The sequence below is a fragment of the Somniosus microcephalus genome, chromosome 1 (genome assembly GCF_052327205.1).
Source record: "Somniosus microcephalus isolate GS21.2 chromosome 1, FLI_Smic_1.0, whole genome shotgun sequence".
Taxonomy (NCBI): domain Eukaryota; kingdom Metazoa; phylum Chordata; class Chondrichthyes; order Squaliformes; family Somniosidae; genus Somniosus; species Somniosus microcephalus.
The window spans coordinates 18,775,206-18,790,531 of NC_140987.1; the positions used below are offsets into that span (position 1 = coordinate 18,775,206).

Below are 15,326 nucleotides of genomic sequence, written 5' to 3' on the forward strand. Positions count from 1 at the left end.
TCCCTTCTGAAAGCCTCCCATTGCTCCGATGCGGATTTTCCTACAAGTAGCTGATCCCAGTCCATTTTGGCCAGATCCTGCCTTATCCTATTAAAATCGGCCTTCCCCCAATTTAGAACCTTTATTTCCGGCCCATCCCTGTCCTTTTCCATGACCACCTTAAATCTCACCATATTATGGTCACTGTCACCAAAGTGCTCACCTACTAGCACTTTTTCCACTTGGCCGGCCACATTCCCTAGAATTAGGTCCAGTACCGCCCCCTCTCTTGTAGGACTTTCTACATGCTGGCTCAAAAAGCTCTCCTGGATGCACTTTAAGAATTCTACACCCTCTGAGCCTTTCACACTCTGACTATCCCAGTTAATATTGGGGAAGTTGAAATCCCCCATTATTATTACCCTATTATTTGCACATTTCTCTGAGATTTGCCTACATATCTGTTCCTCTATCTCCCCCTGACTGTTTGGAGGCCTATAGTACACTCCCAGCAAAGTGCTTGCCCCCTTTTTGTTTTTAAGCTCCACCCATATGGCCTCATTAGAGGAACCTGCTAATATATCATCCCTCTTTACTGCAGTAATTGACTCCTTAATTAATATTGCGACACCCCCTCCTCTTATAGCTCCCCCTCTGTCTCGCCTGAAGATTCTGTACCCCGGAATATTGAGCTGCCAGTCTTGCCCCTCCCTCAACCATGTCTCCGTGATAGCAACAATATCATACTCCCATGTGTTTATCAACACCTTCAGTTCATCCACCTTATTTGCAAGACTCCTTGCATTAAAATAGATGCCATCCAGCCTTGCCCTTATATATTTGCCCTGTCTACCAAGCTGACTTGTTTTTTTCCCTATAATTGGCAGCACATCACCCCCTATTTCAGCTCCCCTCTGTATCCCATCCCCCTGCCAAGTTAGTTTAAACCCCCCCCAACAGTGCTAGCAAACCTCCCCGCAAGGATATTTGTCCCGCTCTGGTTCAGGTGCAACCCGTCCGACTTGTACAAGTCCCACCTTTCCCAGAAGCAGGCCCAGTGATCCAGGAAAGTAAAACCCTCCCCCCTACACCAACTCTTTAGCCACGCATTCATCTGCTCTATCCTCCTATTCCTATACTCACTAGCACGTGGCACTGGGAGTAATCCAGAGATTACAACCTTTGAGGTCCTTTGAGGGAGGAAAGTTGGCCTGAGCACTCGGAGAACTCCTTGCTTATCTTAGAACAATGCCGTGGGATCTTTTACAGCCACATCGCAAACTTAAGTCAAGGATTCCGATTGAAGTTCTAGTCCAACAGTTTTATTTGAAATCACAAGCAGCGCTCCGAAATCTTTTACAGCCACATCGCAAACTTAAGTCAAGGATTCCGATTGAAGTTATAGTCCAACAGTTTTATTTGAAATCACAAGCAGCGCTCCAAAAGCTTGTGATTTCAAATAAAACTGTTGGACTATAGCCTGGTGTTGTGTGACTTCTTACATTTGATGTAATCTGTTCATGGTTGAGGGAGGAAAGTTGGCCTGAGCAGTAGGAGAACTCCTTGCTTATCTTAGAACAATGCCGTGGGATCTTTTACAGCCACATCGCAAACTTAAGTCAAGGATTCCGATTGAAGTTCTCATCTGAACGACGCAGCTCTCTCTCAGCGCTGCACTGAAGAGGCTGTAATCATCATCCTGTCACATTCACTAATGATCTAGTTACGTAGACAACCACATGATATACTTAAAAAAGAAATTAGGAGGGCGAGGAGGGGCCATGAAATAACACTGGCGAGCAAAGTAAAGGAAAATCCTAAGATGTTTTATAAGTATATTAAGATGTTTTATAAGTATAAGTATATTAAGGGCAAGAGGATAACCAGGGAAAGGGTAGGGCCCATTAGGGACCAAAGTGGCAATCTGTGTGTAGAGCCAGAGGATGTAGGCGGGGTTTTAAATGAATTTTTTGCATCTGTGTTCACTATGGAGAAAGACGATGCAGACATAGAAATCGGGCAAGGGGACTGTGACATACTTGAACATATTAGCATCGAGAGGGAGGAGGTGCTAGCGGTTTTAGCGGGCCAAAAAGTGGATAAATCCCCAGGCCCGGACGAGATGTATCCCAGGCTGCTGTGGGAGGCAAGGGAGGAGATTGCAGGGGCTCTGACACTAATTTTCAGAACCTCTCTGGCCACAGGGGATGTACCAGAGGACTGGAGAACAGCTAACGTAGTACCATTATTCAAGAAGGGTAGCAGGGATAAACCAGGGAATTACAGGCCAGTGAGTCTAACATCTGTGGTGGGGAAATTATTGGTAAAAATTCTGAGGGACAAAATTAATCTCCACTTGGAGAGGCAAGGATTAATCGGGGATAGTCAGCATGGCTTTGTCAAGGGTAAATCATGTCTAACAAATCTGATCGAATTTTTCGAGGGGGTGACTAGTGGGGTGGATGAGGGAAATGCTGTGGATGTGGTGTACATGGACTTCAGTAAAGCTTTTGACAAAGTCCCGCATAGGAGACTGGTCAAAAAGGTAAGAGCCCATGGGATCCAGGGTGCCTTGGCGCGTTGGATCCTAAACTGGCTGAGTGGCAGGAGGCAGAGGGTGATGGTCGAAGGTTGCTTTTGTGACTGGAAGCCTGTGTCCAGTGGGGTACCTCAGGGATCGGTGCTGGGTCCCTTATTGTTTGTGATCTACATAAATGATTTGGATGAAAATGTAAAAGGTATGATCAGTAAGTTCGCAGATGACACGAAAATTGGTGGGGTGGTAAATTGCGAGGAGGAAAGCCTCCGGCTACAGGACGATATAAACGGGTCGGTCAGATGGGCGGAAAAGTGGCAAATGGAATTTAACCCTGAAAAGTGCGAGGTGATGCATTTTGGACGGACAAATAAGGCAAGGGAATACACAATGAGTGGTAGGACCCTAGGAAGTACAGAGGGTCAGAGGGACCTTGGTGTACATGTACATAGATCCCTGAAGGCAGCGGAGCAGGTAGATAAGGTGGTTAAAAAGGCATATGGGATACTTGCCTTCATTAGCCGAGGCATAGAATATAAGAGCAGGGAGGTTATGATGGAGCTGTACAAAACGCTGGTGAGGCCACAGCTGGAGTACTGTGTGCAGTTCTGGTCGCCTCACTATAGGAAGGATGTGATTGCTTTGGAGAGGGTGCAGAGAAGATTCACCAGGATGTTACCTGGGATGGAGCGCCTCAGCTATGAAGAGAGGCTGGACAGGCTGGAGTTGTTTTCCTTGGAGCAGAGAAGGCTGAGGGGGGACCTGATTGAGGTGTACAAAATAATGAGGGGCATAGATAGGGTAGATAAAGAGGAACTTTTCCCCTTAGTGGGGGGGTCAATAACAAGGGGGCATAGATTCAGGGTAAGGGGCAGGAGATTTAGAGGGGATTTGAGGAGAAACTTTTTCACCCAGAGGGTGGTTGGAATGTGGAACTCAATGCCTGAAAGGGTGGTGGAGGCAGGAACCCTCACAACATTCAAGAAGCATTTGGATGAGCACTTGAAATGCCATTGCATACAAGGCTATGGACCAAATGCTGGAAAATGGGATTAGACTGGACAGGGATGGATGGGCGGCGCAGACACGATGGGCCGAAGGGCCTCTTTCTGTGCTGTAAAACTCTATGACTCTATGACTCTATATGTTCTTTTACCCTGAGAACCCTTAATGTAACACTCAATTAGTCCAAGTTACTGATTTGTGTATACCAGGAGTGGCAGTTGTCAACATTTATTTGGTTACTACTTTTTGTGTTTTTGAACCCAAGCCAATCTCTGATTTGGAGTGATGTCCTATTTGAATATTAAATGTTTCAGTCCAACAGAGTATTGTGATGTGCATTACGATGTATATATATTATATATTTTCTTTTACAATGTGACATAATGTGACTGGCTAGAGCTCACAGCATTTTTGAATTCATTCTTAGGATGTGGGCATCACTGGCAAGGCCAGCATTTATTGCCCATCCCTAATTGCCCTTGAGAAGGTGGTGGTGAGCCGCCTTCTTGACCCGCTGAAGTCCGTGTGGTGAAGATACTCCCACAGTGCTGTTAGGTAGGAAGTTCCAGGATTTTGACCCAGCGACGATGAAGGAACGGCGATATACTTCCAAGTCAGGATGGTGTGTGACTTGGAGGAGAACTCCAAGTCACACACCATCCTGACTTGGAAATATATCGTCGTTCCTTCATTATGCTTGACCTGTAGGTATAATTATATTGTCAGATAGTGTATCAGTGCAGTTGCTCAATGAATATCTCCCAGTACAGTTTAACATCGGGATCAAAATGCGATCAGTTATCCAAATTACTCATTTATCCAAACAGGGGTGTGTTTGCCAAACTGTGTTAATTTTTCCCTTACGGTTCTGTGAAGTGCTGTGGGACATTTTTCTATGCCAAGGGTGCTATATAAGCACGAACTATTGTTCCAATAAAGAGTGTCCCACTGTACAAAACCTCATTGTTTTGTTTTTAAAGTGCTAGAGATTGCAGCCATCTTTTAGTTGCAGCTGCGGTCCTATAAAACTGACACCCAGGGAAGGTTTCCTTTTGGTCTTCAACCAGCAGCTTTACAAAATATGCAGAGCAAACCTTTCCACTGTAAATCCCTGAATGGGTTCAAGCACTTGTATGATGCAAGGCTAACTCACTCAAGCAGAGCAATCCAGCATAGCAACTACTAACAGGCCATTATAAGGACAAGGAGCAAGGAATCCAGCAACATGGACAGCTGAAAGTTCCATGTGGCAGAGATGTGGATAAAATAAAATAAATGGAGAAGAGTAGAAAGATAGGAGTGTGAGAGAAGAGCATCTTCAGGGTGTTCATGCTCAAGAAAGTTTAAAGAATGAAACAAAGAAAGAAAGGTTTGCATTTCTATAGCGCCTTTCACAACCTCAGGACTTCCCAAAGCCCTTTACAGCCAATGAAGTACTTTTTGAAGTGTAGTCACTGTTGTAATGTAGGAAATGCGGCAGCCAAATTGCACACAGCAAGCTCCCACAAACAGCAAAAGTGATCATGACCAAATAAACAGTTTTTTTTTAGTCATGTTGATTGAGGGATAAATATTGGACAGGACACCCAGGAGAACTCCTCTGCTCTTCTTTGAAATAATGCCATGGGATCTTTTACGTCCACCTGAGAGAGCAGGGTTTAACATTTCATCCAAAGGACGGCACTTCCGACAGTGCAGCACTCCCTCAGTATTGCACTGGAGTGTCAGCCTAGATTTTTTTCTGCTCAAGTCTCTGGAGTGGAACCCACAACCTTCTAACTCAGAGACGAGAGTGCTACCAACTGAGCCTCAGTTGACACAGAGATAGGATGCACTTATGGTATTCAAAGGGAGTGCATCTGAAGGAACTTCTGATTGATTGAGATACAACAACTACACGAGTTTACTTCATTTTATAATAACGTCCATAACATCTGCACCCACTTTAAGTGGGTGACAGAAAATCTGTCATAATGTGATGGTACATAGTTAGATGGCTGGAAAGCATCCAGGCCAATGAGTGAAACTGCAATGAACCTTGGCTAGACAATCTTAGGATCTCTCTTCAATCATCACTATGGTTAATGATTTGTCAAGGCACAATATTCCACAAATCCAATGATTTTAACAACCTGCTGTAACCTCCTTGTCTGTGCCCACTTTCCTGAATCTTTTCTTGCTGATTTGGTCTTTGGATAGGTGGGGGAGTTTTCTCTAATAAGAACGTAAGAAATAGGAGCAGGAATAGGCCACTCGGCCCTTCGAGCCTACTCCGCCATTTAGTAAGATTATGGCTGAACGCAACACTTTCCCACCCTATCCCCATATCCAAAAATCTATCGCTCTCTGTCTTGAATATACTCAACGACTGAGCATCCACAGCCCTCTGGGGTAGAGAATTCCAAAGATTCACCACCCTCTGAGTGAAGAAATTTCTCCTCATCTCAGTCCTAAATGGCCGACCCTTTATTCTGAGACTGTGACCCATAGTTTTAGACTTCCCAGCCAGGGGAAACATCCTCCCTACATCTACCATGTCAAGCCCCTTTATACGTTTCAATGAGATCACCTCTCATTCTTCTAAACTCTAGGGAATATAGGTCTAGTTTAGTTAATATCAACCTTTATCATTTGTTAACACAACTCTAAAATCACCTCATTCATGGTCAACACCTTTGGTTTTCTACCTGTTCTGGCCTGATGGAAAAATAAGCGTGCCTCATTTACTCTTGCTGATCACTGTATCTTGTTCCCAAAGCCACTGAGGTGTTTAGGGTTATATATCGCTCCAGGAAATTGTTGGTATGGAACTTGAGGGCTTCTGACCTGAAACTGCCGACGCAATTTCACAACATGCCCATCAGAGATGGAGAGACGGTGGGTGCGTATGATCAGCTGCTGGTTATGCAAGGTAATTGTGCCATTTACTATAGCATCATTACTCTTGAGGGCCTTTTAGACTTCTTTCCATTTGTCTGCAATTTTCTCCTGCAGAATCTCCTCTTACATGTGACCATGTGAGGATATTAATTTTGACAATTTTAGTGCCATTCAATCACTTATGGCTCTTGATTGAACTGAATCTCATGCTGCAATGGAACTGCTCCTAACTTCTTGCTCATGACAGTTAAACTTGTATATAATATTGGCTAGACCACACTTGGAGTACTGTGCACAGTTCTGGTCTCCATATTATAAAAAGGATATCGAGGCACTGGAGAAGATGTAAAAAAGGTTCACAAGGATGATACCAGATCTGAGAGGATATACTTATCAGGAAAGATTGAACAGGCTGGGGCTCTGTTCTCTAGAAAAGAAAAGGATAAGGGGTGACCTGATAGAGGTCTTTAAAATTCTGAAAAGGTTTGATAGGGTAGACGTAGAGAAGATGTTTCCACTTGTGGAGGAGTCCAAAACTAGGGGCCATAAATATACGATAGTCACTAATAAATCCAATAAGGAATTTAGGAGAAAGGGGAAGATAGATAAACACATGAGGGAGAAAGGAATAGAAGGATACCTGGGATGGCAGGAATGACGTATGAGGAGAGATTGGGTCGATTGGGCTTATACTCTCTGGAGTTTAGAAGAATGAGAGGGGATCTCATTGAAACTTATAAAATTCTAACAGGAATAGACAGACTAGATGCAGGAAGGATGTTCCCGATGGCGGGGGAGTCCTGAACCAGAGGTCACAGTCTAAGGATAAGGGGTAAGCCATTTAGGACAGAGATGAGGAGGAATTTCTTCACCCAGAGAGTGGTGAACCTGTGGAATTCTCTACCACAGAAGGCAGTTGAGGCCAATTCATTAAATATATTCAAGAAGGAGTTAGATATATTTCTTAAGGCTAAAGGGATCAAGGGATATGGGGAGAAAGCAGGGACAGGGTACTGAATTTGGGTGATCAGCCATGATCTCATTGAATGGCGGAGCAGGCTCGAGGGGCCGAATGGCCTACTCCTGATCCTATCTTCTATGTTTCTATGTTTCTATGATATGCTGATAGGGTGAGATGATGAAGCGGGGCGGGAGGAGGCTCGTGTGGGGCATGAACGCCGGCATAGACCAGTTGGGCCTGTTTCTGTGCTGTAGACTCGATGATCCTCCATGTCTGGACCTGTCCTCAGCGTGATTTTTCCCACAAACGCCTGATGACGTTTGCGAATGGCTGTGACAATTCACCTGATCTAAAGGCCTCCCATTGGTGCTGTGTTAGAGGAGATTCAATCACCCATAACACCGGGCTGGAATATCCAGAAGTAGAAAAGGGGGTTGGGCAACCTCTGCCTCTGAGATTCAAACTAATCGATGCTAAACCATGGGCCTGGCGCCTGTGAGGTCTCTAGATAGGTTTCTTGCCCAAAGGGATAAAAAAGAACGACTTGCATTTCTATAGCGCCTTTCACAACCTCAGGACATCCCAAAGTGCTTCACAGCCAATGAAGTACTTTTGAGGTGTCGTCACTGTTTTTAACGTGGGAAACATGGCAGCCACTTTGCGCACAGCAAGATCCCACAAACAGCAATGTAATAATGACCAGATAATCTGTTTTGGTGATATTTGTTGAGGGACAAATATTGGCCCAGGACACCAGATAGACCGCTCCTGCTCTTCTTAAAAATAGTGTTATGGCATCCTTTACATCTACTGAAAGGGCAGGCGGGGGCTTGGCTTAACCTCTCATCTGAAAAACAGCACCTCTGACAACGTAGTACTCCCTCAGTAGAGATCAATGAATTGCAGAATCACACTTTAAAGTTCAGATCAAATTAGTATTTTTACCATCTAGTTATAGACTGTCACAGTTAGATTAAGGGATGGGATAGTATGTTAAATGCTTTACAACAGTTCCTTAGAATAAAGAGATTGCTTTTCATGACTAAAATAAACCCAATATTGTAACTAATGCAATTGATTTGATGTGATATGATGTGACATTCCACAACAGCGAGTGGATGATCCATTTCGGCCTCCTCCTGAGGTCCCCACCACCACAGAAGCCAGTCATCAGCCAATTCGATTCACTCCATGTGATATCAAGAAACGGCTGAGCGCACTGGATACAGCAAAGGCTGTGGGTCCCGACAACATCCCGGCTGTCGTGCTGAAGACTTGTGCTCCAGAACTAGCCGCGCCTCTAGCCAAGCTGTTCCAGTACAGCTGCAACACTGGCATCTATCCGACAATGTGGAAAACTGCCCAGGTATGTCCTGTCCACAAAAAGCAAGACATATCAAATCCGGCCAATTACTGCTCCATCAGTCTACTCTCAATCATCAGCAAAGTGATGGAAGGTGTTGTCGACAGTACTATGAAGCAGCACTTACTCACCAATAACCTGCTCACTGATGCCCAGTTTGGATTCCACCAAGACCACTCTGCTCCAGACCTCATTACAGCCTTGGTCCAAACATGGATAAAAGAGCTGGATTCCAGAGGTGAGGTGAGAGTGACTACCCTTGACATCAAGGCAGCATTTGACCCAGTGTGGCATCAAGGATCATAGAATCATAGAATCATAGAAAGTTACAGCATGGAAGGAGGCCATTTCGGCCCATTGTGTCTGCACCAGCCGACAAAGAGCTATCCAGCCTAATCCCACTTCCCTGCAGGTTAGAGCATCCCAAGTGCACATCCAAGTACTTTTTAAATGTGGTTAGGGTTCCTGCCTCTACCACCCTTTCAGGCAGTGAGTTCCAGACCCCCACAACCCTCTGGGTGAAGAAATTTCCCCACAAATCCCCTCTAAACCTTCCCCCAATTACTTTAAATCTGTGCCCCCTGGTTTTTGACCCCTTTGCTAAGGGAAATAGGTCCTTTCTATCCACTTTATCTATGTCTCTCATAATTTTATACACCTCAATAAGGTCTCCCCTCAGCCTCCTCTATATCAAGGAAAACAGATCCAGCCTATCCAGTCTTTCCTCATAGCTAAGATTCCCTACTCCCAGCAACATCCTTGTAAATCTTCTCTGTACCCTCTCTAGCGCAATCACATCTTTCCTGTAATGTGGTGACTACTGCACGCAAGACATCCTTGTTCCTGTACTCGAATCCTCTCGCTACGAAGGCCAACATACCATTTGCCTTCTTAACCGCCTGCTGCACCTGCATGCTTACCTTCAGCGACTGGTGCACAAGAACACCCAGGTCTCTTTGCACTTCCCCTTCTCCCAATCTATTGCCATTCAAATAATAATCTGCCTTCCTGTTTTTGCCACCAAAGTGGATAACCTCACATTTATCCACATTATAGTGCATTTGCCATGTTTCGGCCCAATAACCCAATCTGTCCAAATCGTACTGGAGTTTCACGACATCCTCCTCACAGCTTACCCTCCCACCCAGCTTTGTGTCGTCTGCAAATTTGGAGATATTACATCCAATTCCCTCGTCCAGATCATTAATATATATAGTGAACAGCTGGGGTCCTAGGACCGATCCTTGCGGTACCCCACTAGTCATTGCCTGCCACTCGGAAAACGACCCGTTTATTCCAACTCTTTGCTTTCTGTCCGCCAACCAGTTCTCTATCCAAGTCAATACCTTGCCCCCAATCCCATGTGCCTTAATTTTGCGCGCTAATCTCTTATGTGGGACCTCATCGAAAGCCTTCTGAAAGTCCAAATACACCACATCCACTGGTTCTCCCTTATCTATTTTACCAGTTACATCCTCAAAAAATTCCAGTAGATTAGTCAAGCATGATTTACCTTTTGTAAATCCATGTTGACTTTGTCCGATCCTGTCACTGCTTACCAAGTGCTCTGCTATTACATCTTTTATAATAGATTCTAGCATTTTCCCCACTACCGATGTCAGGCTTACCGGTCTATAATTCCCCGCTTTTTCTCTACCACCATTTTTGAATAGTGTGGTAACATTAGCTACCCTCCAATCCATGGGTACTGTTCCAGAGTCTATCGAGTTCTGGAAGATGACCAGCAATGCATCTACTATTTCTAGGGCCACTTCCTTAAGTACCCTGGGATGTAGATTATCAGGCCCTGGGGATTTATCGGCCTTCAGTCCCATCAATTTTCCTAACACCATTTCCTTATTGCGCCTCTGATTTCTCCTCAATAGGCAGAGATATAATTTGCATTGTGTTCAGACTGGACAATAAGAGCAGACCGATTTCACACAGGAAAGGCTATAGTCAGGCTTCTTTCAGAGTGAGTCCACAACAGAAAGCAGCAGATTGGTGATCAAGTGTTTGAACTGTCAGTTTGGCAGATCACAAGATGGATATACTGTCTACTATCCTGTATACGTCTATAAGGTCACAGCTCTTAGTCACCTCCTTTCATGATTGAAGTTTCTCCAGCCTCTTCTCAAAGCTCAGTTCTCTGATGCTGGAGATCAAATGATTGGAAAGGATCGAAACTCTAGCCTGTGCGCGTAATTGGACAAAGCAGCCCGCTTGATTGGCACCCCATCCACCACCTTAAACATTCACTCCCTCCACCACTGGCGTACCGTGGCTGCAGTGTGTACCATCTACAAGATGCACTGCAGCAACTCTCCAAGGCTTCTTCGGCAGCACCTCCCAAACCCGCAACCTCTACCACCTTAGAAGGACAAGGGCAGCAGGCGCATGGGAACACCACCACCTCCAAGTTCCCCTCCAAGTCACACACTATCCAGACTTGGAAATATATAGCATTCCTTCATCATCGCTGGGTCAAACTCCTGGCGTTCCCTCCCTAACAGCACTGTGGAAGTACCATCAGCACACAGACTGCAGCGGTTCAAGAAGGCGGCTCACCACCACCTTCTCAAGGGCAACTAGGGATGGGCAATAAATGCTGGCCTTGCCAGCGACGCCCTCATCCTGTGAATGAATAATTTAAAAAAAATAATTGCACCAGAATTCATTCAGCAAGATGCCAATCATAGCTGGCTCCATACCTGCTAAACCAAGCCGAGGTGAGCTATTGGACTGAAGGGAGACAAAGGGAAAAGGATCTACCCTAACAGTCACAATACCTACTCAGGCAACTAAATCGGGGGAGGCATAATGTAGAGTTCCCAACCCTCCCGGAATGAAGGGGAGTCTTCCGGAATTGGGTGTCCCTATCCCGAGCGCTGCTTCCAGCCCGGGAGAGCAGCGATTTAAATTTCCCACCTCAGTGCGTCCACATGATGGCACGTGATCAGCGGTTACGTGATCGGAGGTCACACGGTCAGATGTCATGTTGTCAGAACATCATGTGATCAAACTCCCAGCAATGGTGTTCACAGTGTTAAGCTACAGACACTTTTGCATTGTTGCTGGGGTCTGGGAGACTGTCACTCAAACAGGCACCATCTATCACTTCTATTTAGGCAGTCCCTTGGAACCGAGGAAGACTTGCTTCCACACTAAAAATGAGTTCTCAGGTGACTGATGAGTCCAGTGCGGGAGCTACAGTCTCTGTCACAGGTGGGGCAGACGGTGGTTGAAGGGGCGGGTGGGTGGGGTGCTTGGGTTGACGTGCGCTCCTTCCGCTGTTTGCGCTTGGCTTCCGCTTGCTCCCGGCAAAGAGACTCGAGGGGCTAGATTTTCGGGGAGCCGTCAGGCGGGGTTTCAGGCGTGTGGGGGGGGGAATATCCCGACTTTGGGGGTCCTGACACCATCCCGCCCAAAACCCCACCCCACGTAAGTTTCAGGGGCGGCGGGTACCCACCCCGCACTGGGACCCGCCGAAACCAGGCGGGAAGGGATTAGTGCCAATTAACTGCCTGTTAACAGGCAGTTTTTAGCCTAATCCCCATTTTGAGGGGTTTCGTGTGGGTTTCCCGACGGCTCCAAACCACGCCAAGTTAGAGCAGGCGGGCCGTCGGGTTGAATGAGTTGAAGGGGTCGCGCGATGTCGGCGCTCAGGTGAGTGATGGGTGCATGAGTGTAAAGGTAAGTGGCCTAGAAATTGGGTATAGCCCCGCCAGCTCGTTTGCGCCGTAAATTTTGCGCCCGCCGCGGAGCCAGTTGTGCCCGCCCCATATTCACTTTCAGCGCCCCAAAGCGGAACCGGGCGCTGTTCCAAGGTTTGGCCGCCCCGCTTGGGGCGCTGAAAGTGAATTTCAGCGCTCCCGGTCCCGCTGCGCCACCCGATGCGGTGCGGCAGGCTGCTGTACTGCAGGCCTCCCCCTTCTCTTAAGGGGGAGGTGCCTGCAACGGCCGGAGCCCCGATTGCAAGTGCCGGCAAAAGAGCCCGGCACAACGGAGAAGTGCCGGGCTCCACGGAAACCAGCCGGCAATGCCGCGGGGGGGGGGTGGAGGAGGCCGGGGAAGGAGGTGCGGGCAGGCGGCCGCCGAAAAAGCGGCCGCCCCGCACCTCCACCTTAACTTGCGCCGCTAAGGCTGCAGTAAGGACCCGGTCTCCCGATGTTGTTAGCGCCCGCCACGGAAGAGGCGGCCGCTACTGAAGATGGGGATCGGCGTGGTTTCGGGCGGTACCGGGGCACTGCGCACACCGATGACGTCATCGGTGCCGGCGCAGCGCTACTGGCTAACGCAGATGTTAGGGCCCACCTAATATCGGGCGCGACGCAACTTCCGGCGCAACCCACTCTTTCGCCCCTAATTGGGCGCAAACGCAACTGAATTTCTAGGCCAAGTGTGTTTGGTGTGTCTAAAGTGTGTAAAGAACTTTTACTTACCTTTACTTACCTTAACAGCCTTTCTTCCTGTAGCCGTCGGGAGCACATCACTCAGCCGGAACTGAAAACTGAACGGCTGCGATCTGTCAAAAGTGACAGCCTTTAGCTTTCAGTGCTGCTGAGATTTCTAAATAAATCTGCGCAAAAGGACTCATCTTAGAAATCAGACTGTCAGTGTTTGACAGCTTCAAACAGCTGTAAAACACTGATATTTCATCTGTCAGAAATCTTGACAGATGAAATTTCAGTCTGTGACGTCACCTGTTGCCGGGTGGCCCTTGATTGGCCTGCTGAGCCCGCTGGGCGGGCTCAACAAGGTCAATCAAGGGAAAATCGCGCAGATTGGCCAGACGTCGAAGTAGGCAGGTCAGAAACCCGAAAAGGGAAGTCCCGCCGCCTTCCCGACAGGTTCGACAAAATCGACCCCGAGGTGTTCGGCGCCTTCCCGGATGCTTCTCCTCCACTTTGTGCGGTCTTGGGCCAGGGATTTCCAGGTGTCGGTGGGGATGTTGTACTTTTTCAAGGAGTCTTTGAGGGTATCTATCACTTAAGAAGTGCATCTATCACTTAATGCCACCATAACCCAGAACGCGGGATTGCCAGTTGAAAGCGCAGGTGGTGACCATCTTTTTTTTTTGTCTGCTGGCTGGTCAAACAATTCCACCTGTCCCGTGCGCACCAGCCTTTGTGCTCACTGGCGTGTATGGACCCTGCCGAGCGACACAGCCGTCAGCTGCACAGTGGCTAACTACGGCTGCTGTAAAGTGAAACAAGCTAGTGCAGGAAAGCGAGCGTTAGCCGTGGCTCGGTGGGTAGCACTCTGGTCTCCGGGTCAGGAGGTCGTGGGTTGAAGTCCCACTCCGGAGACTGGAGCACAAAAGGCTAGGCCGACACTCCAGCGCAGCACTGACCTCACCAACTGAGCCACAGCTGACACCGTGTTGTTTGTGCCAATTAACCTTCTCCAGGAAGCTTTGCACAGAAAGCAGTGAGATGATTGTGTGAATAGTGTAGGTCACACTCCTGCTGGGAAAAGAGCTAGCTGGCTTTTAGTAAACCGTTCCAATTTAAACACTTTCGGATTTGGAGATCGCAACACTTACCACTGACAAGCAAGGGTGGAAAAAACATCTGGCGGCTCCGGTTCCTGGAACAGCTTCAGGAGTTCCGGGTCTGAGGTGAGGTGCGCTAGGATTCGCAATTCAATGTGGGAAAAATCTGAAATGAAAAATAAAAATGAAATAACAACAGAAAATGCTGGAAATACTCAGCAGGCCAGGCAGCATCCGTGGAGAGAGAAACAGGGTTAACGTTTCAGGTCTGGGACCCTTCATCAGAAATTATTTGGGGGGGGGAGGGGGGGGGTATATTTTACCCTCCAATTCACAATTCACAATTCACAATTCAAATCGCTTTATTGGCATGATAAGTTACATCTTATGTTGCCAAAGCATCAAAATACATTTGTGGTTTAGCACATAAACGCAGTTCTATTCATACAGTGTATAAACAGGTATATCCCTGAGTGTATAAATATACATTCGCATTGTTTATATATATTCTTTTCTTAGTTTACTGGTTGTCCCTCTGTTCATGGCAAGCTGTAACATAGTGTGCCGCCAGTGTTATACAGCTTCTCTCCTCTCCCAGTAGGAATGGGAGTTTTTGGTTGTCATTCAGATTTCTGAAATCAGGGCATATTTGTGAGAATTTTTGGTAGAAATTCTCCCTGATGCCCTGATATTTTCCACAAGCTGTGAGGAAGTGCATCTCTGTCTCCACCACTCCCTGACTGCAGTGAGAGCATATCCTGTCCTCTCTTGGCAGCCTGGTCTGCCTGTGTCTGCCTTTTTCGATCGCTAGGCTATGTTCGCTAAGTCTGTACCTTGTCAAGGTTCTTCTCAGTTTGTTATCCTTTACCATGGTCAGGTAATCCAGCTGTGCAAGAACTTGCTACCCAGGCTCTGCCGCACCCTCTCTGCAACCAGCAACCTGGGCGTTGTAAGGGTAACCCAGGGTGACTTGTCTGGTATGTTTTGCAGCCTGACTGTGCCTCACCTGTTTTCTGAACCTCACTTTTTGCCCCAGTCGGAACTCGCTGCCAAACTAAAAGTTCGCTCATTCAAACCTCTTTTTCCCCGTCTTGCCAATCTTCGCCTC

The 15,326-nt window shown here is 47.1% G+C and overlaps 1 protein-coding gene across 1 annotated transcript in view; it reads right to left on the reverse strand.

Moving 5' to 3' along the window:
* LOC147123965 (DNA polymerase nu-like) overlaps positions 1-14,392 on the reverse strand; it is a 176,709-nt gene extending 162,317 nt beyond the window's left edge. Inside the window, exon 1 of the mRNA XM_085972254.1 lies at positions 14,270-14,392. The gene's annotated coding sequence lies outside the window, so the exon portion shown is untranslated. The remainder of the gene's footprint in view (positions 1-14,269) is intronic.
* Positions 14,393-15,326: the final 934 nt, after the last annotated feature.